Genomic DNA, 26,879 nt, shown 5'->3' with positions numbered 1-26,879 from the left:
TGATAAGTGGGATTATCAGATATTCTAGAGGAATTAATTAGGCTGAGTGGGGATTGGGAAAAAATGATTTGTAGAAATCACATGATTAGGTTAATTAATTAAAATTAATCAACTGAGTGGGTTTAGAGGAAATAATGGTTGAGGTGCCTTTGGAAGAATAGGGAAATAGTTAATTTATCGATAAATTAATTATTGGACTATAGTGACAGGGTTGATTAAATTAAATTTAATTAACACTGAGAATAACAAGGATAACACAATTAAATCAATTAATTATGTTGACAAGCTTAAATTAATTAAATATTGATTTAATTAATTTTAGGTGTCTACACTTTTCACTCTATTTTTTAAGGCCCACATAATGCTAATATTTTATTAAACCAAAGAAATGTATTTCTAATAAATAATAAGGCATAAGACATATTTAAGGTTTGTACAACCATCTTTGTTCATCATTTATTTTTGTTGATGAAGAGGCCAAGTTATCTTTGGCATATAAGGGATGCATCCTTTGTATCCTTACATGTGTAAGCTTCTTGACAAGCCAAATATTAAGACATGGCAAGAGCTATCATAATGTGCATGTTGATTGTTGGTATTATTGTCATTGATGTCAAGGGATGTCAAATGGTTGCAGAATAGCAAGTAGCAGTCATGATGTCAAGGGGTGTCAAGAGGTTGCAGAGAAGCAGATAGTAGTTGCGCATAACATGCAGGTTAAGTTGTGCAATTGCACATAACAAGTCGTGTTATGTTGTAGGGGTTTCGACCAGATTCATTGTCTCCATATATCGGCAATAGTGAACGTGTTCTGAGTTGGGGTTGAGAGTCATGATTTCCATGTGGCAATAGTTGTTTGGTTCACATGTATCTGTGGGTTTTGTGGTGTGTTTGAATGCAGGGAAGAGACAGTGCAGGATAACACTAAAGAAAATCAAATGGTGTTCTCCTTATCCCACAACATGTTGGTCAAGTGTTGAATGTCTCGCGAGATAACACAAAGGTAGCAATACTCGCTATCCCACGTTGTTGAAAAAGTAATTGTAGCATCCTAAAATTGCAACACTTGCAATTTCGACTGCATTTGGGTCTTCACGATGGCGGCGCAACGTTGAACCTGAATGGAGACCCCGAAACCTGCTTGTGACATCAAAAACTGCATTTTTCTGCATCTTGGCATGATCCCTCCTTGTACCATGCTGCCCTGGGAGGTGGGACCATGGCGCCCAGCGCCCTGGTCCCTGGCCCTATTTTGGGCCTGGTCTCTTTTGGGCATCGGGTCTTTAAGTTTGCAAATTGGGAAATAATGTTTCCTGGTCGGCCCAAGGTCGGAAAAATCAGTCTATCAACCCTAATTGACAAGTATATAAACTACATTTCCCCTCTCAAAAAGGAGGAGGACATATGTGTGCAAAGACGCGGAAGCAATATTCAAACATTCAAACATTCAAGCATTCAAGCATTCCTTCAAGCAATTGAGCATTCTAAGTCTCCATTCAAGGCTAGGTGTTGCATTCAAGACAAGGATTCAACCATTGAAGAGGAGATCACATACAACATACAACATACTACATACATTACACCTTTGCATGTAAGAATACAAACATTCTTACAACAAGGTATCAGTACTTGTTTACATTACAAACATTTACACTTACAACATTCTCATTTCTTGGTTAATTCCAAAACCGGGGTTTGACCTAAAGGCAAACCCCTAATCCCTAACCCCCCAATCGTCCTCTCTTTTCTGTGTGTAGGTTGCAGGTACGCGGCTGTAATTGAAGATATGGAATCCTTGTGCAGAGACGAACAGATCCACCTTCGTTTCGCGGATTTTTCGGAGGACCGTGTGCACACCGGGCGCCATCGTCCCGTCGACTTTCACTCAAATTTGCAGAACAGCATCATCTCGACATTTTACTGCTAATTCCAGGTCCGCAACTTCGTCCCGTATCCCTATCTCTGTTTATAAGTGAATCTTTCTTACTTTACATGCATTCCTAGTTCAATCATTCTATCTACATTCTTTACAAAAGAGGGTATCCTTGATGTCTTAACCCTTGAAACTCGTTTAGAATCCAATCCTGCATTGTATGGGATTGGATCTTGTGGGTTTCAACCTCTCTTTTGAATGTAAAGTCTCTCCTAAGTGAAAACCATCAACCCTAGTGACCTCCCTTCTCTCTCCTTGGAGTTGGGGAGGGGAGAACGACTAGGGTTCGATTTTTCCGCTTTACATTTTGGTGAACCTGACGTGAACATCCTCATTCTGATTATTCATGGTTAGATCTGAAAATTTTGCTTCCTTAATTACATTTCCATGTTTGATCTTTTGCAAATTTTAGAGGCTAATCGCATAAAAACCCTAAAATTTTCTTTTTAGTAATTAAACTTGTGGAATGTTTAATTGTTAATGCTTGTTTCAGATCTACCCTTCTATTGCAAATTATCAATTCATATTTGTGCTTTAATTCTGAAAATTAAGTGGTTAAATGTCAAAACCCTAATTTTTAAAACCTTCTTGATTCAACCTTTGACTGATAATTTCACTGATCAAAACACCTCCAAATCGGCTGTAACTTTGGATTCCGCAACAAAATCACAATATCTCTCATCCCTGAAAATTTTGAAAAAAGTTGCGAGGACCGTGTGCACCCCGAGCGCCATCATCCCCGACATTTTTTTCGAAATTTCGGGAGCTAGATCTTACTGTATTTTTCTGCAAAAATCCAGAATCCTGGCTGATTTTATCAATTTTAACACTTTCAAAATTAAAGTCAAAGCTGGTCTAGTGATCACTTGGATTAAGGCTTCTAATCATTCAAAAAATTGTTGAAATTGAAATTTGTGTCAAAATTGTATTTCTTACAGTCCTAAATCTGAAAAGTGTGTTGGCATTCATTCGAAATTTCAGTGCTTTATTCAAATTTTTGCAGTTTGTGACTTTTGAAATTAAGTGTTTAATTGCGGCAACCTTGATTTCCACTTTCAAAATTGAATTTTGCATGAAATCGAGTCAACTTTTAAATTTCAAAGCTTGCATTGCTTTCAGTATTCCCTCTAAAAACATAAAATTCAAAATTTCAGTTTCCCTCTCTTTTTCAAAATTCAAATTTTACATTTTTCAAACAATCTTGGTAGGGTTCAATTTTGAGATTGCAACTTTAATTTGGCCTATCTACAGATCGTAAAATCACTCAATTTTTTCAGATTAGCTTTAAAATCATCATAACTTTCATCCCTAAAAATTTCAAAAAAAGTTGCGAGGACCGTGTGCACTCCGTTTGCCACGGTCCCGGACATTTTTTTCAAAATTTTGGGAAATTGTCCTGATTGCATTTAACAGCTTAAATCTAAGAGATTGGCTGATTTTATTGAATTTTGCTACCTCTAAAATTCAAAATCTTCTCTCTCTCTTTAGTGCATGAGTTTTACAACAATAAGCCCTACTTACACTATTCCCGTTAGATGAAGCTTTAGAATTAAGTCCTTCCAAGGTTTAATTACTGAAGAGATGGAACCTAATTTGAATGGCCTTTTTAGCGAGGACATGGGTAATTCCTCTAATCCTCTTAATGATGAAGAAGCTCTCCATGAGGTTTCTGTAGAACAAGTTTCAAAATTGGATAACCAATTTGATGATTTTCGACAATGGATGTCTCAAGAATACCTCGATAGTGAAGCTCTTTCATTAATTGAGGGTCTAAAACGTATGGTTCAAAGTGATAAGAATGGAATTGATATTTTGCGTGGTATTGCACACATTGTGGATTCGAATGTGATGCCGATGAAAAGTTGTGCCGAAACCTTAGGTTATACACAACCTCCTACTCAAGTCAATCATTTTATTCCTTTGACGACTTCTATTGCTAGTATACCTACTTTTACATCAAACATAATGACTACTTCAATACAAGACATTCCTCCTATGATCACTAGTCATGGGGGCAATCCTTCTTCTTCAATCAACCCTCTTCCTTCATTCAATCCAACTTCTTCATTCATTCCTTCAATGAGTGTTCCTATTATATCTCCACAAATGAACCTGGCACAAGGGGGCAATTCATTTAACCCTTCCTTTCCTCCTTATAGTGTTCCTCCTTTCCAATCATCTCCTATGACTAACTATCATAGTGTCCCACCACCTTACTCTCAATCAATACCTTCTTTCAACAACATAATACCTCCATCACAGTCTAACACGTCTAATATGAACTCTTCAACTGAAGCGACCATTAACAATCTTGCACAAACTGTCTCTTCTTTACAATAACAAATTGCCTCTATGAATCAATCTAAGTTTAGTGTGCCCACATTTGATGTTGCGAGCCCACTTTCTCTTGACATTGTTCGAGCTATCCCCCCTAAACATGTTGAAATCCCACATTTGGAGCTTTATAATGGTAAGGGTGACCCTCTAGCACATGTTAAGACCTTTCAAATAATATGTACTAATTTTTCTTATGACCAAAGGTTGCTTGCAAAACTGTTTACTAGAACATTAAGAGATAAAGCCTTACAATGGTATTGCTCGTTGCCTTCTTATTCTATTACTTCTTTCGAACAACTTGCAAATGATTTTATTCAACAATTTCAAAACAATATAAGTCCTAAAGTTACTTTGATTGATTTAATGCATTGTAAACAAGGTGTTAAAGAAAAAGTGATTGATTTCATTGGTAGATATAAGCATTTGTATGCTCAGATTTCTTTTCCAGTACCTGACAATGATATTCAAAGAATCTTTATTTCTAATTTACAAAAAGATATTAGAGAAAAACTTCTGTTTTCTGAGTTTACTTCTTTCCAACAGTTGTGCGCAACTCTTCACAATTATCAACTGACTGTGAGTCAAATGGAACAAGCAAATCCTATGACTATGAATGATAAGGGTGATAGTAGTCAACAACCATTTGGGAAGTTTAAACCGAACAGAGAGTCCATTAAGTTCAATGAAAACATCATCAACAACAATGTGAATGCAGCATCAGGTGTGCCTCCTATTTCTAAGTTTTTCAAGAAAGAAAGAAAGTTTACTTCTTTGAATGAATCATTGCATCGTATTATGAATAAGTTATTGGAACAAAATGTGCTTACTCTCCCTCCTATAAGGCAAATAGATCCTACAAAAATTAATTCACCCTATTTTGATAACAAATCTTTTTGTCAATTTCATCGTCAACCTGGGCATGATACTAAAAAATGTTTTGCTTTAAAGGGTAAAATTCAAGATCTGATTGATAATAATACTATCTCTGTTTCTGGTGTGAATGATAAAGGCAACACATCTGTAGCTCCTCCTAACCAAAATCTTCAGATTTTTACTAATCCATTACCTTCTCATACCTCTAATGTAATTGATACTAATGATTCCTCTATCTCACCTGATGATCTCGTGTCTATGACTCCGAATGTGATTAACTTTGTGGAACAGCAGAAAATCCCTAAAGAACCTTCCATCACATTTGATTCCAGTGAAACTATTAGGGCACCTGATGGTCCTTTATATATAGTTGCAAAAGTCAAAAATACACCTTGCCGTGGAGTGCTTATTGATCCTTCTTATATGGTTAATGTCATTACTGAAGAATTTCTTTTTACTTTGCAATTGAATCAAGTGATCTATGATGAAACAAATGTGGTTGTGAAATTTTTTGATGCATTTTCTTCTCCTACAATTGGTTCTATTACATTACCTATTGAGGTCCATAATAAATCCCTTGATGTGGTTTTTGCTATTATTCCATCGTCCGAACAATTTCATGTGAAGCTAGGCTATCCTTGGCTATCTTCCATGAAAGCTATTGCTTCTCCTATTCATAAGTGTTTGAAATTTCCCCATAATGGTGAAGTTGTTACTATCAATCATAGTCTCTTTAAACCAGCTGAAAGAACTTCTAGCATTCCTATTGATTACTTTTGGCCTAAACAATTCCAATCTCTTCCACCGCGAAGTGATCATCTTTTTAAATCTTATCAAAAGTGGAAAAAAGATATGATCCTATCTCTAAGTGAACCTAGAACACCCAAACTTGACATTCCTATCATTCTTGAGAAGGAAGTTCTTCCTTTGAAAGATAAAACTCATGTCTTTCCTCAAGAAGATTCCCAACCCATCCCTATGAATGTGACTATGCCTATACCTAATAAACTTCCTAAAAGTAGACCTATACCTCCTCGTCATGATGGACTTGATCTCCTTCCTAAACCAAATATTCCTCCTTTATATGGAGCAGTTCCTCCTCCTTCCTCTTATGGAGAGAAGAGACCTTCCTCTTCTCCTATTGTTCAACCTAAGAGATCACAACCTAAACACCCAAGTGCTAAGGATGAGAACATTCCTCCTCAATCTTCTCAACTTCCTACTAAGACTAGATGAAATCATTCTGCACGTGAACGCCGATGAAAGCGTCGTCTTAGAGCTCAGGCAGCTGCTTCTCAAACTTTGCAATCCCCAAAAACACCTTCAGCCAGTATTATTCCATTTTCTCCTCAGCCGAAAATTGAGCCAAAATCTCCTAAACATAAGATGCATGATGGTCTTGATCCTGTGCGAGTTAAAGATCCTATTTTTATAAATCTTGATGATGATATAGATGAAAATGTTATTCATGATGAAAATGTTACCCCTGTTCATTCTGATAGTGAATATGAATATGTTGATGTTGATAACCATTTATCTAACGAATTTTCTAAAGCACTTATCCTGGCTCCTAGACAAGAACAACGTGGCTCGGAACATGAACATAGCCCTTGTTTGGATCTTGTGATAGCTCCATCTGTTGTGTTGGATGTTCCTCCTCTAGCGTGTTTCCTACCTTCCCAAAATATTGATCAGCAAGATCGGGGGGTAGATGACATGCTAGACTAGTTCATTAGCATAGCAGACTCTCTCCTCCTCTCTTGATCTCTTTTGTTACTTCTTCTATGTGTTACTCTCATTCTTCTATTTGTTGTCCTTAGTGTTGTCTACTTGAGGACGATGCAAAGCATTGAGATCTCTTGGTCTCTCTCATGTTGACGACACATGTGTTCCCTTCTTCTAGGTGACCTTCCTTGATTGGGGAATGAAGAACAATTATGAATACATACATATGATATACATGAATTATCATACAGCATACTGACCCCGAGGAAAGCGAAGTCACCTTGTGCTTTGTGTTTTGTGTCTATTATCCTTGGGCTTATCTCACACTTGGGGGCTAAATCCTTGTGATAACGTGCTCCTTTCCTTTCTCATTTATTATATGTATCACTACCTTAAAGAAATCACCCCCGGTGAGGCATGTGCAATCGCTTTAACTTAGGGGGGCATACATCCCGTTCATATCTTTTCAAGATACTTGAAAATTTCTTGACAAATTTAGCTTTGCCTTGAAAATTTTTGATATCTTTCTTGCATGACTCATAGTGAGGGAACCTTACTACTGACAGTCATGGTTCTCCCTCGTGATCTTCCCTTTTACTTTGTCAATCGAAGCCGTAAGATCCTTAGTCAACTGGGGGCTTGGTGTATCTTGCCTCCTTGACGTGGTGAAAGTTTTTCAATGTTCTTTCCTTGTACTTTACCGGAAGTATAAGCATACGCTTATACTCCGGCTAAAGTGGGGGCTAAATGTAGCGTCCTAAAATTGCGACACTTGCAATTTCGACTGCATTTGGGTCTTCACGATGGCGGCGCAACGTTGAACCTGAATGGAGACCCCGAAACCTGCATGTGACATCAAAAGCTGCATTTTTCTGCATCTTGGCATGATCCCTCCTTGCACCATGCTGCCCCGGGAGGTGGGACCATGGCGCCCAGTGCCCTGGTCCCTGGCCCTATTTTGGGCCCGGTCTCTTTTGGGCATCGGGTCTTTAAGTTTGCAAATTGGGAAATAATGTTTCCTGGTCGGCCCAAGGTCGGAAAAATCAGTCTATCAACCCTAATTGACAAGTATATAAACTACATTTCCCCTCTCAAAAAGGAGGACATATGTGTGCAAAGACGCGCAAGTAATATTCAAACATTCAAACATTCAAGCATTCAAGCATTCCTTCAAGCAATTGAGCATTCTAAGTCTCCATTCAAGGCTAGGTGTTGCATTCAAGACAAGGATTCAACCATTGAAGAGGAGATCACATACAACATACAACATACTACATACATTACACCTTTGCATGTAAGAATACAAACATTCTTACAACAAGGTATCAGTACTTGTTTACATTACAAACATTTACACTTACAGCATTCTCATTTCTTGGTTAATTCCAAAACCGGGGTTTGACCTAAAGGCAAACCCCTAATCCCTAACCCCCCAATCGTCCTCTCTTTTCTGTGTGTAGGTTGCAGGTACGCGGCTGTAATTGAAGATCTGGAATCCTTGTGCAGAGACGAACAGATCCACCTTCATTTCGCAGATTTTTCGGAGGACCGTGTGCACGCCGGGCGCCATCGTCCCGTCGACTTTCGCTCAAATTTGCAGAACAGCATCATCTCAACATTTTACTGCTAATTTCAGGTCCGCATCTTCATCCCGTATCCCTATCTCTGTTTATAAGTGAATCTTTCTTACTTTACATGCATTCCTAGTTCAATCATTCTATCTACATTCTTTACAAAAGAGGGTATCTTTGATGTCTTAACCCTTGAAACTCATTTAGAATCCAATCCTGCATTGTATGGGATTGGATCTTGTGGGTTTCAACCCCTCTTTTGAATGTAAAGTCTCTCCTAAGTGAAAACCATCAACCCTAGTGACCTCCCTTCTCTCTCCTTGGAGTTGGGGAGGGGAGAACGACGAGGGTTCGATTTTTCCGCTTTACAGTAATGAGCTAGTTGCACATGAAAACTTAAGTTTGATGAACAAGGTGATCCCTCTAGTGTCAAAAGTGACCAACAAAAGTCACACGGGATAAAAAATGAAGGGGTATCCCGCACAGGTTAAGAGGCACACAAAATATCATGTGGGGGAAACAATAGCAAGGCATAGCGACCCCTCCCGCTATCTCACGACTTGTTTGTGTTGCGACTAGAGGCCTTGTAGGGCAACATAAAGAGAGCGGTAAATGGTTCCCACTATCCCACGACTTTTTTGCGATGAGACTAAAGGTCTTGTAGGATAACATGATGATAGCGATAGATGGATCACGCTATCCTGCGCCTGCAAATGGAAGTAAAGAGGAACTCATGGGATAAGTTAAGGCAGAAAGACGATGCATCCCACCATACTGCAATGACAGAGTTTAAAGGTCATCATAACCATTAGAGGTGGTTTAGTCGACACGGTTGCAGCCCGATAAGGACAATAGTCCATGTGGTGGTTGACTATGGTTGACCAAGGGACTTGGATGTAGAATATGAAGACTTTTGACAACACCTATGCATGCCGATTGGAACAACGGTTTTACGTGGAGGTCGATCGACCTTGATCATTTGATCTGGAAGAAGAATATGAAGACATGAGGCTCCCTGATGAATAGAGAATGAATCAGATACACAAAAGTCTTTGACAAAGGATTCTAGTGTGGTAGTTGTTAATCTTTTTAGAGTAGGTCGACAGAGGATGGAAAAAACATTAATGGTGACTGAGTTGCGGGCAGGTTGTGTGGCTCGAGGAAGGATTCTAGATCCTTTTGGGCAGATAAAGATTACTAAACTTAGTAATCTAAGTACAAAGAATGATCAAAAGAAATATTATATGCATTTACTATAGGCGACAAATATGAGATCATATTCAGGACAGAGAATAAAATCTCTAGAGTTGCAGATCTCCAAGACAACCGAATTGAATAAAATATTCAAGTTTGCAATAGAAGTAATCTCTCATGTGTACAGAGTCAAAAATAATAGCAGGTGTGATGATATTTTACATTGGTTGGTGTGGTTGTAAATATAGAGATTGAGATAGAAAATATAGACATCTAAACAAGCCGACTGAAGGTGTGTGTTGAGAGAGAGATATAGTGTATTGCTGCCAAGAGAAAACAAAGCAAATTTACAGAAGTAGAAAGAGTCAACATAGAGAAAGAATGGAGCATTCTTGAGACTAATGTTGTAGCAGGGAGAATAAGATAACCAGACAGAGGAAGGAGGAGAAATAGAGGAAAAACTTCAGCTGGCAGAGAAAGTCATTCTCAAGATATGAGAAATTTGTAAGTGTTACAAAACTCATTTGTAACAAGGCTTTGTCATTGCATTGTAAACTTGAACAATCACTATAAATCTCTGAGTGGGTGCTCAGAGTAGGGGTAGGTTCTCCTTTGAGTAGGTGCTCATAAAATCAAGGGTTGGTACTCCTTGGGTTGGTGCCCTAAAGTTTTAGGGGTTGGTGCTCCTTGGGTTGGTGTCCTAAACATTATAAATTGTGAAGTTGGATTGGAGCAGTAGACTCCAACAACTATTCTCATCGAGGTTTTTTTCCCACATTGGGTTTTCCTCTTATATTATGTGTTGTGGTTTGATTTGTGTGTGTGTGTATGTTCTTAATTAATTTGCAGTTTCAGTCCTTACACACGTAGTTAAAAGTTTTAAAATACATTGATTCACCCCCCTCTGAGTGTCCATTTGTGTTCTTCAATTGGTATCAGAGCAAGGTTCCCTTGTAGTAAAAGCTTTCTCTAGCTTGGGTAGATCCCGCTTTATGTTCACAATGGCTAGGAATGAATCCTCCTCTAAAACACCTATCTTTTATGGCGCCAACTATGCCTTCTGGAGTAGAAGAATGGAAACCTACTTGTCTTCCCTAGGATTTGATGTTTGGATGTTAGTAAAAAATGGTTTATACTGTTCCACAAGTTCCTCCTACCGACCCTGGTGCTAAAAGGGAATATGAGAACAATTACAAAGCTAAGAATGCAATCTTAAGTGGTTTGTCTGATACAGAGTTTATCAAAGTGATGCACTGCACTTCAGCAAAAACAACATGGGATAAACTACAAAGCATATATGACTGTGATACTAAAGTGAAAGAAGCCAAACTACAAAATCTGAGAGCTCAATTTGAAAAACCTGAGAATGAAGGATGAGAAGAAAATAGTTGATTATCTGCAATGAGTAGATGAAAATGTGAGTGCTATAAGAGGACTCGGAGAAGAAGTTAAAGATGAAGTTATAGTAAAAAGGGTACTCATATCTCTCAATCCAACGTATGACACCAAAGTCTTGGTCGTTGAAGAAGATAAGGATCTGATTACCTTCTCTATGGATGAACTATTTTGTTGTTTGTCTGCTTTTGAGATGAGAACAATAAGTGTTGAACCTTCGAAGAGAGAAGTTGCCTTTAATACCTCAAAGAAAGGAAAAGAACAAGCTACAAATAAGGATGAAAATGATTATGATATTGTTGTAGAAAACTTTGTAAGGAAGCTCAAACGAGGTTCAGGAAAATACACAGGTAAGCTTCCTTTCAAATGTTTCAACTATGAAAAGATTGGACACTTTGCATCTAGGTGCCCTTATGGAGAAAATGATGAAGATGAAAAGAAAAACTTGAAATCTTTTGGCAAGGAAAAGATGAAGAATTCTTATAAGACAAGGAGAACAAGGTTTAGGAGTAAGAGCAGTCTTTACACATTTAAAGATGATGCCTCTGATGAAGAAAGTGTCTATGAAGATGGTTACAGTGAAGGTGAAAGAGAAGTCAATCTCTTCATAGCACAAGGAGAATTATCTTATGAACATTTTGTTGATGATGAAGAAGAGGGAATTGAAGTTGAAGTTGAAGTAGATCTTGAAGGAGAACTTGTGAGTGCACTGGAAGAAATTAGAAAAGTGATAAAAGAGTATAAAAAGTACAAGAATATTGTTGTTGAAGAACAAGAACAACTGGACAAATCTCTTGAGGAGTCAAAGAAAACAATTTCTGATTTGAGAATTCAGTTGGAATAAGAAAAGAGGATGTATGAAGTAACAAAATCAGATTTAGAAAAGAAGGATAAGGAGTGTCAAAAATTGGAAGAAGATCTTCTAAACCTAAGAAAGGAATTTGAAAAGAATAAGGATGATCTCAACATGAGGATTAAGTATGGTGGCAGCATTGAAGCATTAGACAAAATGTTAAGTAAGTAGAATCACAACAAGGACATCGATGGTGTTGGATTTGAGAATGGACAATGCTCTAACAGTGAAGATTCATCAAGCAAGGAGAATCACTTCACCTCTTCAAGTGAAAGTGAAGTCAAACAAACCTTCATAGATAGCAAGTCCAATGAGTAGGAGACATATGTTGCTGTTACAAAGAATTAGTCAATGAACCAGCATGTTGATCCTAAAAGAAAAGCCAATGTTGATAATGGAGGCTTCACAAAGGTCAAGGATACACGAAGGGTGAACTCAAGAAGACCAAATTATGCTGCTCCAAGGAGACAAATGAGAAACAACTTCAATAATGATTGGTATGTACCTCAATTCCATGGCTACAACTATAAATGTAACACTTGTGGTCATAGAATTGTTGAGTATAAGCTTATACATAGATCTCCACCTAGTTTTGAAAGTAGAAATCAATTTGTTGCTCTTAGAGATGTGAATGTTACTTGTTATCATTGTAATGGATAGAGTCATAGGAGTTATGAGTGTAGAAGAAATATATCTTAGTCCTACAGTAGTTTTTCAAATGCATCATTCAATCTAAATGTTAAATTCTATCATTGTCAAAACTTGGGCCACATTGCAAAACATTGTAAGCTTAGGACTACTAAACAAAAGAAGACAATGCCAATGTCTGAACCTAATGCAAAATCAGAACCAAATGGGACAGAAGAAAATAAGAAAGAAACCAAGCAAGTTTGGGCAAAAAAAGATAAAGATAAGGCTGAGTCAAGTTTGATTGTTTAAACTACCCTACATGTTGAAAGGAAAACTTGTGGGTATGGTGCAGGAGCACCAAGCTTTTAACCATTTTGCTGATGCATTTTCCAAATTTTGGTGTGATAGTCCATATTTTGGATTATTGTTTGAATAATGGACTACTTAGAGGTCCACATCTATTTTTCATAGTCATTTGAAGGATGATTGTCACCTATGTGGTTTGTTTTCTCAAATTTGGCCTTTGAGCCCTTGTAAGCCTAAAATGACATAAATTTGCATTATGATGTAAAACATCTTGTAAAGCCTCATTAGGAATTTAGGCATGTCATTTTGGTGTTAGGGAGTCATCCTAGGAGGTTTAGTATGAGTAGAAAGGCATAAAAGGCAGAAATGCACATTTGAGCAAAAGTTGTCATTGTTGCTTGACAACTTTTTGCAACTTTTTTAGCAACTTTGTATTTTTGAGCAAATCGGTGGTTAGGAAACCTATGAAGTGTTGGTTATGACCAAAATGGCTTATAAAATGCTCTCAGAATGATTTTACATGAGTTGGAACATTTGTGAGCAAGTTTGAATAGAATTTGAAGACAATTTCCAGATTTTACCTTGTAATTTTGTCATTTTGTAACAGTAGTCCGTACCAAATGGATTGACCTTGCTACTGTTCTTTCATGGTGGCTTAGTGTATGTTATTTTATTTATCAGGAGGTGTTTTTAATTTCTTTTAGTTCAAGTTTGAAGTGTGTTTACAAATTTGTATTGCTCTCGGCCTGAGCAAGGGTTCAAGAGCCTAGTCATGGTTCCAACTTGAAATCCGTTGAGTTTTACTCAATTACCCTTGGGATTAAGTCATGGGAACACTTGTACAGTGTAAATATGTTTTTTAATGGCCTGGAAGTTGTTTGGAAGCAACTTTCCACCATTTCCTAGGTGATCTCAGCCATAGCCCAGTTAGGAAAATGATTGAAAACGTTGTATTTGCTTGCAGGGTTGAACAATTGTGAATGTGCCAAGTGTTTGGCATGGAAGTGTGATGCAGGACAGAGTCTTCTTGAAGAGGTGGAGGTGTGATAGGTTGCAGAAAGCATTAAAACCTTTTAAAGAAGTCTGCTAACTCAAAACCCCTTAAAAGTGCCATTTTTTGGATCCGTACCAATACGGACTGACCAAATTGTCTACCCTAGTGGATTCAAAAGTTTGTCCAAAAGGGTGCTCGGATCACCAAAGGTGTTGGAAGATTATTTGAGATATTTTTGATTAATTGCCCAAAAATCAGTAAGGTAGGGCTAATTGGGACTCTAGGGCTACTAGGTCTAGAAAATAGGAGAAAGAGGGACTGATGAGAAGATTAAAATACCCCCCAAAACCCTTGCAAGTACATGTTAGAGAGTTGGATAGTTTAATGGCTAGATTTACCCTTGTGAATATCAATCATGCTTGAAGCAACTAAAGAGCACAAATTGATAGGGAGCACTCCAAGAGAGTTTGAGTGTTTGACTTGTTAATGGACAAGTGAAGAGTGATAGGAGCCCACTGAAACACCATTCAACTACCTATTGAGCAAGGTGTGACTCTCTTTGAGAACCCCTCCCCATCAAAGTGGTATCAGAGCAAGATAAGATTTGGGAAGAATCCAGTTCATGTCAGAGACTGAGTCAGTAGGAGAAAATAGACTCAAGATGGTGACCAATGCAGAGTTAGCCAAGAAGGTAGAAGATCAAGAGGAAGAGAATAGACTCCTCAAGGTAAGACTGCAATAGTTGGAAAGCAAACTAGACGTAGTTGAAGACAAAACTGAGAAAGTAACAATCCAAATTAATGAAGGGAAGGGTAAAGAAGTAGTAGAAGAGGATAGTACACCTAAACCAGATCTTATTCTACCTAAAGAACCTTTCCTTAGAGCCATCAAAGCCTTAGGAGGAAAATCCCTAGAAGGAGTGCCACTTTTTTATGGAAAAATGGAACCAGAAGTAGTCATGGAATGGATTGAAGGATTGGAGAATCACTTTGAATGTGATGGGATTAGTGAGGCATAAAAGGTGAAGGTAGCCAAATCTATATTGAGAGGAGCAACCTTGACTTGGTGGAAGTTCATCCAAGAGGAGAGAAAAAAGGAGGGTAAGAACCCAATTGCCACTCGGAAAGGAATGTTAGCCAAGGTGAAAGAAGCATATATTCCTGAAGACTATGAAATTCAATTACACGAGAGGAGACAAAACATGAGACAAAGAGAACTAGATGTGAGTAGCTACACTGAGGAATTTCATAAGTTGTGTTTGAGATCCAAGGTGGTGGAAGATGAAAGCATCAAGGTAGCCAGGTACTTGAATGGATTGAGATGGAGTATACAAGAAGAGTTGAGTTTGTTGTGTCCTAGTACTATTCATAAGTGCTATCAATTGGCACTCAAGGTGGAAGAGAAGAGTAAAAAGAAACAAGAGCAAAGCAACAGAGGCAGAGGTAGGGGAAGACATGGCATAGGTCATAGAGGTAGCTATCGTAGAAGAAGTATAGACCAAATATCCCAAGGGAAATCCAATTTAGTAGAGAAAAGTGGGGATTCCAATAGCAAGAGTAGCTATAGAGGAAGGGGATCTAGAAACTCTAGTAGAGGAAGGTCTAGTGGATCAGGAAGAGGATCCTATTTTGCCACAATGAAGTGCGACAATTGCCATCAACTTGGACACCCGGCCTATAGATGTCCTGAGAAGTCTTCTTCATCCCAAGGAGGTGAGAGGAGAGTAAGGTATGTTCAAGAAGATGCAACAAACATGAAGGCATCAGAAGTGAGTTTAGATTCAGAGGTTGGAGAGAATCTCATGATAAGAAGATTCTTGATTAAAAAACCGGTTAAGGAGGAACCAAACCAAATGAGATCCTTGTTTAGGATAAAATGCAAGATCATGGGTAAAGTATGTAGAGTGGTGGTGGATTTAGGTTCCACTGATAACATAGTACCAGAAGAAGCAGCGAGTAAGCTTAACCTACAAAGAATCCCACATAGTGATCCTTATAGGGTTACTTGGCTCAACAAGGGGTAGCATGTTCTAGTGAATGAACAAACTTGGGTGGAGTTCACTATAGAAGGGTACAAGGATAAAATCTTGTGTGACATCTTGCCAATGGATGTTTTCCACCTACTCCTAGGTAGGCCTTGGAAATTTGCCAGGAAAGAAATACACCATGAGGAAAAGAATACCTATACTTTTCAAAAATATGGAATCACCTATAAAATTCAGTCCATAAGAGACCAAGAAGAGGGTAGATCAAAAGGTCCCAATGTGTTGATGGTTGGTGAGAAGGATTTCATTAACACTCTCAAGGAAGGAGAAGGAGTGGGGTTTGCACTTGTAATAAAACCAAAATAAGAAAGCAAGGACAAGAAAGTATGCATTCCCAATGAAGTGCAGTAGATTATAAATTAGTTTAAGGACATTATCAGTGATGGAACACCTACAACCTTGCCTCCTCAATGCGCCATAAGTCACCAAATTGACTTCATACCCGGAGCCTCATTGCCTAATAAGGCAACTTATAAAATGACACCGAAGCAGAATAAAGAGGTAGCTAAGAAAATACAAGAAATCTTGGACAATGGTCTAATAAGGAAGAGCATTAGCCCATGTGCAGTTCCCACCATTTTGGCCCCAAGGAAGGGAGGTACTTGGATACTTTGCTCTGATTTTAGAGCTATCAACCAGATTACAATCAGGAATAGATTTCTCATTCCAAGAATTGAAGATTTGATGGATTGTTTATGAGGTGTTGAATACTTCACCAAGATAGACCTCAAGACTGGTTATCACCAAATCAGAATCAAGGAGGGAGATGAATGGAAGACAACATTCAAGACCACAGAAGGACTTTATGAATGGCTTGTAATGCTATTTGGACTCATAAATGACCCTAGCACATTCATGAGACTCATGAATAAAGTACTCAAGGATTATATTGGTAAATTTGATGTTGTTTATTTAGATGACACCTAGGATGGCAAGTAAAGTGAGGAGTTTTCATGGCTTGGCACAATTTTATAGGAATTTCATCAGAGGAATTTCATCAGAGGGTTCAGTGAGATATGTGCACCTATGCTTGACACAATCAAAGGAGGTGTGAAGGCTAAGTTTAAATGGACACAAGAAGCACAAAGAGGATTTGATCTCTTGAAGACAAAGGTGGCTACTCAATAGATACTAGTTCTTCTAAGCTTTGACAAGATTTTCACCATTGAATGTGATGCAAGTAATATAACAATTGGAGCAGTCTTAAGTCAAGACAATAGACCGGTTGCATTTTTCAGTGAGAAGCTCAATGATGCCAAGAAAATGTATTCTTCTTATGATTTGGAGTTATATGCACTTATTCAATCACTTAGGAAATGGAGGCATTATTTGTTGCCTAAAGAATTTGTGGTTTATACTGACAACCAAGCTCTTAGCTTTCTCAATTCACAAGAAAAGTTGAATCATAGGCATATCAAATGGGTAGAGTATTTGCAGTCATATACTTTCACTATTAAGCATAAGAAAGGGCAATGTAATAGAGTTGCTAATTCATTAAGTTGAAGATTACTAACAGTTCAAGAAGTGCAGCTCAAGAGCATTGGAGTGGATAGTTTCAAGGGTTTATACCAAGATGATGAAGACTTTGCTGCCATATACAAGGTTTGTCAAGAATTTAGAAATCATTTTCATGATGAATATGCAGATTTTACCTTACAAGATGGTCTTTTGTGTAAAGGAGGACAACTTTGTGTACCTAGAGGGTCCATGAGAGAAAATTTGATGCAAGAAAAGCACAATGGTTGCTTAAGTGGACATTTTGGATTGAATAAGACTTTGGAACTTGTCCAAAGATTCTACTATTGGCCTAAGATGCAAAGGGATATCATAAGATATGTGGAGCAATATGTGGTTTTCCAAAGAGCCAAGGGTACTTCTTCTAATGTTGGTCTTTATCAGCCTTTACCTATCCCAAACCGTCCATGGGAGTGTGTAAGTATGGATTTTGTTGTTGGTTTGCCCAAGACCAAATCAGGTTTTGATAGTATCTATGTTGTGGTAGATAGATTTAGCAAAATGGCCCATTTTATTCCATGTAAGGTGACTCATGATGCTATTCATATTGCTCATTTGTTTTTCAAGGAAGTCATTATGATTCATGGCTTACCTATCATCATAGTATCAGATAGAGATGCAAAGTTTATTGGTCATTTTTGGAAGACTTTATGGAAAATATTGGGTACTAACTTGTCTTTCAGTTCAGCCTACCATCCCCAAATAGATGGCCAAACAGAGGTGGTTAATAGAATACTTGGAAATATTCTTAGGTGTTTGACAAAGGAGTATGGACAAGCTTAGGATCAGCTCATCCATCAAGATGAGTTTGCCTACAATGAACGTGTGAATAGATCAACCGGTAAGACTCCTTTTGAGATAGTGTATGGCCTTCATCCCAGAGGTATTTTGGAGCTCAGAGATGTTGGGAAGATGGGACAACAGAGTGGACATGCTATGGACATGGCTCAATCCATGCAAGAGATTCATGAGCAGGTTAGGACAACCCTACTAGACACCTCTCAAAAGATCAAAGATAAAGTAGATAAGAAAAGAAAGGATATACAATTTGTTGTTGGGGACTTGGTCATGGTTCATTTGAACAGAGAAAGGCTTCATAAAGGTGTCCCTTGTAAACTTCAGATGAGGAGGATTGGACCTTGTAAGGTCTTGGCCAAGTATGGAAACAATGCCTACAAACTAGACCTACTCGGGGACATGGCTTTATCTCCTATATTTAATGTTGCATATTTGGTGCAGTATAAGGGCACACTTATATTGGAATGTAGAAGAGTCTCAGAGGTCTCTCAAGTACTTTCAAACCTGCCCTTACCACTTGCAACCATGCCACAAGCTGAGCAAGTATTGGATTCTAGGATTCTCAAGAAGACAAGGCACACCGCCTATATGGAGCACTTGGTCAAATGGCAACACCTTCTAGCATCTGAGGCTACTTGGGCACTTGAAGCATACTTTTCTTAACTTGGAATTCCCATTTCTTTTTTGCCTAAAGTAGTCACTTGACTTCTTTCTCATTGGGGGAGTATGGTGCAGGAGCACCTAGCTTTTAACCATTTTGTTGATGCATTTTCTAATTTTTGGTGTGATAGTCCATATTTTGGATTAGTGTTTGAATAATGTACTACTTAGAGGTCCACATGTGTGTTTGATAGTCATTTGAAGGTGATTGTCATCTAGGTGCTTTGATTTCTTAAATTTGGCCTATGAGCCCTTGTAAACCTAAAATGGCATAAATTTGCATTATGATGTAAAATGTCTTGTAAAGCCTCATTAGGAATTTAGGCATGTCATTTTGGTGTTAGGGATTCATCCTAGGAGGTTTAGTATGAGTAGAAAGGCATAAAAGGTAGAAATGCACATTTGAGCAAAAGTTGTCATTGTTGCTTGACAACTTTTTGCAACTTTTTGAGCAACTTTGCATTTTTGAGAAAATCGGTGGTTAGGCAATCGATGAAGAGTTGGTTATGAAAAAAAGGGCATATAAAATGTACTGAGAATGATTTTACATTGATTGGAACATTTGTGAGCAAGTTTGAATAGAATTTAAAGATAATTTCCAGATTTTACCTTGTAATTTTGTCATTTTGTAGCAGCAGTCTGTACCAAATGGATTGACCTTGATATTGTTCTTTCATGGTGGCTTATTGTATATTATTTTATTGCTCAAGAGGTATTTTTAATTTCTTTTAGTGTAGGTTTGAAGTGTGTTTACAAATTTGTATTTCTCTCGGCCTGAGCAAGGGTTCAAGAGCCCAGTCATGGTTCCAACTTGAAATCCCTTGAGTTTTACTCAATGAACCTTGGGATTCAAGTCATGGAACCCTTGTATAGTGTAAATATGTTTTGTAATGGCCTGGAATTTGTTTGGAAGCAAGTTTCCATCATTTCCTAGGCGAGCTCAGTCATAGCCCAATTAGGAAAATGATTGAAAACGTTGTGTATGCTTGCAGGGTTGAACAGTTGTGAATGTGCTAAGTGTTTGGCATGGAAGCGTGATGTAGGAAAGAGTCTTATTGAAGAGGTGGAGGTGTGAGAGGTTGCAAAAAGAATTAAAAACTTTTGAAGAAGTCTGCTAACTCAAAACCCCTTAAAAGTGCCATTTTTGGGATCCATACCAGTACGGACTGACCAGATTGTCTACCCTAGTGGATTCAAAAGTTTGTCCAAAAGGATACTAGGATCACCAAAGGTTTTTGGAGGTTCTTTGAGAGATTTTTGAGTAATTGCCCAAAAACCAATAAGGTAGGCCTAATTGGGGCTCTAAGGCTACTAGGCATAAAAAATAGGAGAAAGAGGGAGCGATGAGAAGATGGTGAAAAACCAATTGAAGAACCATTTGATTGGAATTCAAACACTTATAAAACACCCCCCAAAACCCCTGCAAGTACATGTTGGAGAGTTGGATAGTTTAATGGTTGGATTTACCCTTGTGAATCTCAATCATGCTTGAAGCAACTAAAGAGCACAAATTGATAGGGAGCACTCCAAGAGAGTTTGCATGTTTGAATTGTTAATGGACAAGTGAAGAATGATAGGAGGCCACTAAAACACCATTCAAATACCTATTGAGCAAGGTGTGACTCTCTTTGAGAACCCCTCCCCATCAGGGTAGTTGACAGGGGTTGTTCTAACCACATGACTAGTGATAAGAAGAAATTCACCAGGCTTGAAGATTAGAATGGTGGTTCAATAAGGTTCAGAGACAATTCATCAATCAAAATCAAGGGTAAAGGTACACTAAACATTGATGGCAAGCTGAAAGTTCATGATGTTTATTATGTTGAAGGTCTAAAACACAATTTGCTGAGTGTGAGTCAAATGTGTGACAAAGGATATAAGTTTACATTTGATTCCAAGGGTTGTGAAATCAGAAAAGAGAGTAATGGTAAACTAGTTGCAGAAGGTAAAATAACAGATGGAAATGTATACAACTTGAAGGAATGTTTTGAGTCTCAATGTATGATGGGACATGTTGATGAGAGTTGGCTATGGTATAGAAGGTTATGACACATTAACTTTGACAATTTGGTCAAAGTAAGCAAGAAAGGATATGTAAGGCACATACCACAGATTATCAAACCTGCAAGCACCTTCTGTGATCAGTGTCAAAGAGGGAAGCAAAATAAAGTAAGTTTCAAGACTAAAGAATACTCAACTACAAGGCCACTAGAGCTTGTGCATACCGATTTGTGTGGGCCTACAAGGACAAGGGCATTAAATGGAGAAAATTTCTTTATGCTGCTTATAGATGATTTTTCAAGAATGACATGGGCCATCTTCTTGTAAGACTAGTCTCAAGCATTTGAGAGATTCAAGGTCTTCAAGAAAATGGTAGAAAAGGAAAGTGCATACAAGCTTAAATGTCTAAGATCAGACCATGGAGGTGAGTTCACATCAAATGAATTTGAAGACTACTATGAGAGGCATGGAATCAGAAGACAATATTCAACCCCTAGGACACCACAACAAAATGGTGTCATGGAAAGAAAGAATAGAATAGTCAAGGATGTTGGCATGTTGGCATAATTGATCGAGATGATGATGTACCAGTAAAGGATTGTTGGTGATTATATATTAAAGGACTGTTGATGATGATATATTGATGGACTGTTGGTGATGATATAACTATGATATGATGATCAGTTATTTATGTTGTCATTGAGGGAAACCATATTTGTACATGTTTGTTTATGCTTTGTATTTCATCTAAGTCTACTGGTTAAGTCTCACCGGTAATTAATTCAATTGGATTGAGTTGGATAACAAAACTGCTAAGTAGCCCGGTAAGAAGGAATATAGAAGGAGATGATTGCAGTAGTGATCTGTGTTGAGTCAGGTGTTGCGGTTTGGAATGTGTGCTTATGACATCATAATGAGTCTTTGACTTGAACCGTATCATGTTTGGAGAACTGGAAGTCATGTTTGTTATTGAATGTTGTATAACGGCTAGGGTTTGAGAACCAATGTCAAGATCTTTGATTGGTGATGTTTTATGGTTTGGCAGTGATTCTTTTCATGTTCATAAGTTGATGATGACGTGTCAGAATCCATGTGAAAAGATAAGATGTTGTTTTGGCACGTACAAGGATCGAATTTATTGGAAAGCAACGAAGTGCTTAGCAAAATATGAGAAGGGTTTGACAACTTATCAGATCGATGTGCAGTGATGAATTATGATCATTCAACGACTATAATTGTCTTTTAATTTGTTGTAATTATCTCTATGATGATCTATAATAATTTTTAATGATCTAATATGATCTTTGATTTAGATTCATTGTAGGTCAGGGTTTTGCAATTGACCTAATTGTAAAGTCTATTTAGGTCAAGTTTGAGAAGGTTAAGTGTGTCGATAATCAAAGAAGTGTGTGTGTGTGTCAAACCAGATTGAGATGTCGGCATGAGAGAAGCAGATCAGAGCTGACAAGGATCTGTTATAGAAAGCTATGAAGTGTTGAGTCTAGATCGTTTATCTATTGTTTCCTAACAGTTGCAGCAGCATTAAAATCCCTTAACCGGGTAGGTCCTAACATGCCTGATTGTATAAATCCCTTAACCAGGTAGCTCAACAACTTGAGTTTAAATCCTCCAATGAAGTTACTCCTAAGAGGATAAAGCTCCTAATAGAGATAAGTTGTAAAATCCCTTGACCGAGTGACTCCTAACGGGGTCTACTCTTAACCGGGCATTGTTGTCAAGCTCCTAATCGGGCTAGGCTCCTAATAAGACGCATTCCGAAAAAGTGCAATATTTTGTGGGTACCAACTACCACCGTGGTTTTTCCCATTTGGGTTTCCACATGAAAAATCCTTGTGTTCATGTTGTGATGGATTATGCATTTGATATCTTTAATTGTTGATGAACACTTTAGTTGTTACCGATAATGTTTTGGTAAATCTGCATTAAGTGATTGTTAGATCAACTATTGGTACTGGTTATGAACTGTTTTGTGAAGTATTGTTCAAATTGGTGAAAGTTGGCAATTTTTTGTTATCACTGATTCACACCCCCCCCCCCCCCCCCCCCCGCTCTCAGTGTTAACCGAATCCTCACATTAACAATTGGTATCAGAGTATTTGGTCCTCTTTGTGCAGAAGCTTAATCGCTTGAGGAAAATATCTGAGGAAGATGATGAAGAAGGAGGGTCCCGAGTTCACTAAGGACAACTACCGGATATGGAGTGATAGAATGAAGATATATATCAAAGGTATGGCTGCTCACTTCTGGAAGCTTGTTATTACTCAGTATGTACCTCCTATAGGTCCTCTAACTACCGATCAGTTGAAGGAGCAGCAAGAAAACATTCAAGCATTGGAAGCTATAGTAAGTACACTAGCTGATACTGAATATATTGGTGTCCATGGTTTAGAGACTGCTTTTGAAGTTTGGGAGAAATTATAATTAATCTATGGTGGTGATAAGCATGTTCAAAAGGATAAATAAGAGAGTCTTAGAGGAAAGTTTGATGATATGAAAATGTTCGAAGGTGAAAATATTACTCAGTATGGACACAAGATTAAAGAGGTTGTCCACCTCAGTGGAATCAAGAGTGTTGGTGGTACTATAGAAGAAGACATTGTTGTGAGTAAGATACTTAGAACTCTATTGTCTGCCTATGCAATTAGAGTGTCTATTATTCAAGAGTTGAGGTCAGTTAGTAAGGATAAGGTTATTGTTGATTCTTTAATTGGTAAGCTCACTGCTTTGAGTTAAACAGTTTTGATAATAGTGTACCTAAGACAGAATCTTCTTTTAAAGCATCTATATTTAGTGTATCGATGAGAAAAGGGAAAGATGTTTGTCAAATTCATGAATGCTGGTCAAGTCATCTTGGTGGTAGTAAAGTCGATATGGATGATGAAGGTAATCTGATGGGGTTTGAAGCCCTATTGGCTAAAAGTCTTCCTAGAGGCACTGGTAAGTACAAAGGTAAGTTGCCTCTCAAATATTTCTCTTGTAACAAGATAGGACATATTGTTGCACACTGTCCTAATAATGATCAAAAAGAAAAGTTTACAAAATATAAGGGAAAAGGAAAGAAACATTGTTATGTTGCAGTTGATGAAGGTGCCACTGATGAGGAATCTGAGGATGAAGACAATGAGGAGATTGTCTTTGTTTTTTGTTAAGGAAGATCTGTCTAATAAGAAGGCTTTAGTATCTTGCATAGACAACAGTGATGAATGGATTTTTGATAGTGGTTGCTCACGCCACATGACCGGTAATAAGAATAAGTTTATTTCTCTTAAAGAATTTGATGATGGTGTAGTAAGATTTGGAAACAATTCACCTTTTATGGTTAAAGGTAAAGGTTCTATCGCTTTGAATGGTACAAGTAATGTTGATGATGTATTTTGGGTTGAAGTTTTAAAATATAACTTGTTGAGTGTTGGTCAGTTGAATGACAAAGGTTATCATCACGAGTTTAAGAGTGGAGTTTGCAAGATCTTAGGATGCAAAGGAGAACTGATTGCTACTAGTAAACAAACTAAAGGTAACTTATTCCATTTGAATGCTAATGTGAATAATTGTTTGGTTGCTAAGGTTGAAGATAGCTGGTTATGGCATAGAAGGTTTTGTCATGTGAACTTTGATGATGTGGTTAATGTCAGCAAATCTAGTATGGTGAGAGGTATGCCACAACTTGTTAAACCAAACAATGTGTTATGTAAAGAATGCCAGTTGGGTAAGATGACTACATCTTCTTTTAAGAGCAAATCTTTTTCTTCTGAGCATATTCTAAATTTGGTGCACACTGACTTATGTGGTCCTATGAGGACTGTAAGTTTTTATGGTGACAAGTATTTCATAATATTTATTGATGATTTTTCTAGAATGATGTGGGTTACTTTTTTGAAGGAAAAGTCAAATGCTTTCAGCAAGTTCAAGGCATTCAAAGCCTTAGTAGAAAAGGAAATCGGTAAAAATATTAAGTGCCTGAGATCTGATCGGGGTGGAGAGTTTACATCTGATGAGAATGGAATTAAGAGGCAGTTATCTGCTCCAAGAACACCACAACAAAATGGAACTGCAAAAAGGAGAAACCATACCATTGTTGAAGCTGTAAGAACTATGCTGATACAGGGAGATGTACCTAAGATATTTTGGAGAGAAGCAATCATTACTGCTGTATTCACATTGAACCGAGTACTTGTTAAGAAAGGTAATGATAAGACACCTCATGAGTTAGGGTATGGTAGAACTCCTAGTGTTAGTTACTTCAAAGTTTTTGGCAACATATGTTTTATAAAAAAAGATGATTATACTGGTAAATTTGATGCTAAGAGTGATGAAGGAACATTTCTTGGCTACTCCACTAAGTGCAAAGCTTTCAAGTGTTACAACAAAAGGACAAAGAAGATTGTGGAGAGTGTGAATGTAAAAATTGATGAATTTCCTGATAAAATTGATGATACCAACAAATCCGATCCAGCTGATGATGAAAAAATACTTGTGTTTATTGAACCGGATGTACAAAAAGATGTTGAGTAGAACAGTGTACTGGAAGAAGTTCAACCGGTAGATGAAGAAGATGAAGAACAAGAAGAGGTTGTTGAACCAGAATAGGTAATTCCTAGATATGTAAGGTTAAATCATTCTGAAGACTAGATCATAGGTGACAAGAATGTTGGAGTGCAGACTAGAAGGAAAATCAGAGAAAGCTCATGTTTGATTTCTAGAGTTGAACCAAAGACAGTTAGAGAAGCTCTTAAGGATGATGATTGGTTAAATGGAATGAATGAAGAAATTGGTCAGATTGAGAAAAAAATTACATGGTCACTTGTTCCTAGACCTGATGATAAGAATGTGATTGGTATAAAATGGGTATTCAAAAACAAGTTGAATGAAAATGGTGAAGTTGTTAGAAACAAAGCAAGACTAGTATGCAAAGGGTATGCACAAGAAGAAGGTGAAGATTATGGAGAGACCTTTGCACTGATTTCTAGGCTTGGAGGAGTTAGAATGCTACTTGTATTTGGAGCTTTTAAAGGCTTTAAATTCTATCAAATGGATGTAAAGTCAGCATTTCTTAATGGTATTCTTGAAGAAGAGGTGTATATTGAACAACCGGATGGGTTTGCATTGACAAAAGATAAGAATATGGTATGCAAACTGCATAAGGAATTATATGGATTGAAGCAAGCACCAAGGGCATGGATTGAAAGACTTCATGCACATTTGATAGAGATAGGATTCTAGAGAACCAGTGAGGACAACAATATTTATTTGAAGACTGAAGGAGACAAGATGTTGATTGCAAAATTATTTATTGATATTATATTTGATGGAAATGATGATATGAGTATGACTTTTGCAGATGAGATGAAGAAATAATTTGAGATGTCTCTTATAGGTGAGATAAAAAAATCATTGGATTGTAGGTCCAATAGCTGAAAGGTGGTATTTTTATCTATCAGTCCAAGTATGTGAAGGGAGTGTTAAAGACCTTTGGAATGGAAGATTGTAAACCGGTTAGAACACCTATGGTTATCGATTGCAGATTGTCGAAAGAGGATGATTCACCCTCCGTGGATGAGAGGGAATACAGGTCCATGATTGGAATATTGCACTATGTTGTTCACAGGAGACCGGATATTGCCCATGCAATTGGTTTAGTATCAAGATTTAAGAAGAGCCCTAAGGAGACACATATGACAACAGTAAAGAGGATATTTAGATATCTTAGAGGGACAGATGATTATGGATTATGGTATCCATACAGAGGCAATTTTTCTTTACAGGTATTCACTGATGTTGATTGTGTTACTACTTATCAAGTTGCCATTAGTTTCATGTCAAAGTTATTCTATATACTCTAGTCAGTTACTACTACCGAAATATTCAGTCGGTATGCACAGTCTAGTTGGTTATAGAAGAAAGTAGTCTCAAAATGTAGTATACACCGAGCTATCCACCGAGTATCATTTCATGTCTACCAAGCAACAAAGATGACACACCGAGTGAAACGTGTTACCAGATTCATTGAACCTGGACATACATATGAAAAC

This window comes from Cryptomeria japonica, chromosome 9 (assembly GCF_030272615.1).
Source record: "Cryptomeria japonica chromosome 9, Sugi_1.0, whole genome shotgun sequence".
NCBI lineage: Eukaryota > Viridiplantae > Streptophyta > Pinopsida > Cupressales > Cupressaceae > Cryptomeria > Cryptomeria japonica.
Note: the sequence above shows the minus strand (reverse complement) of the source record.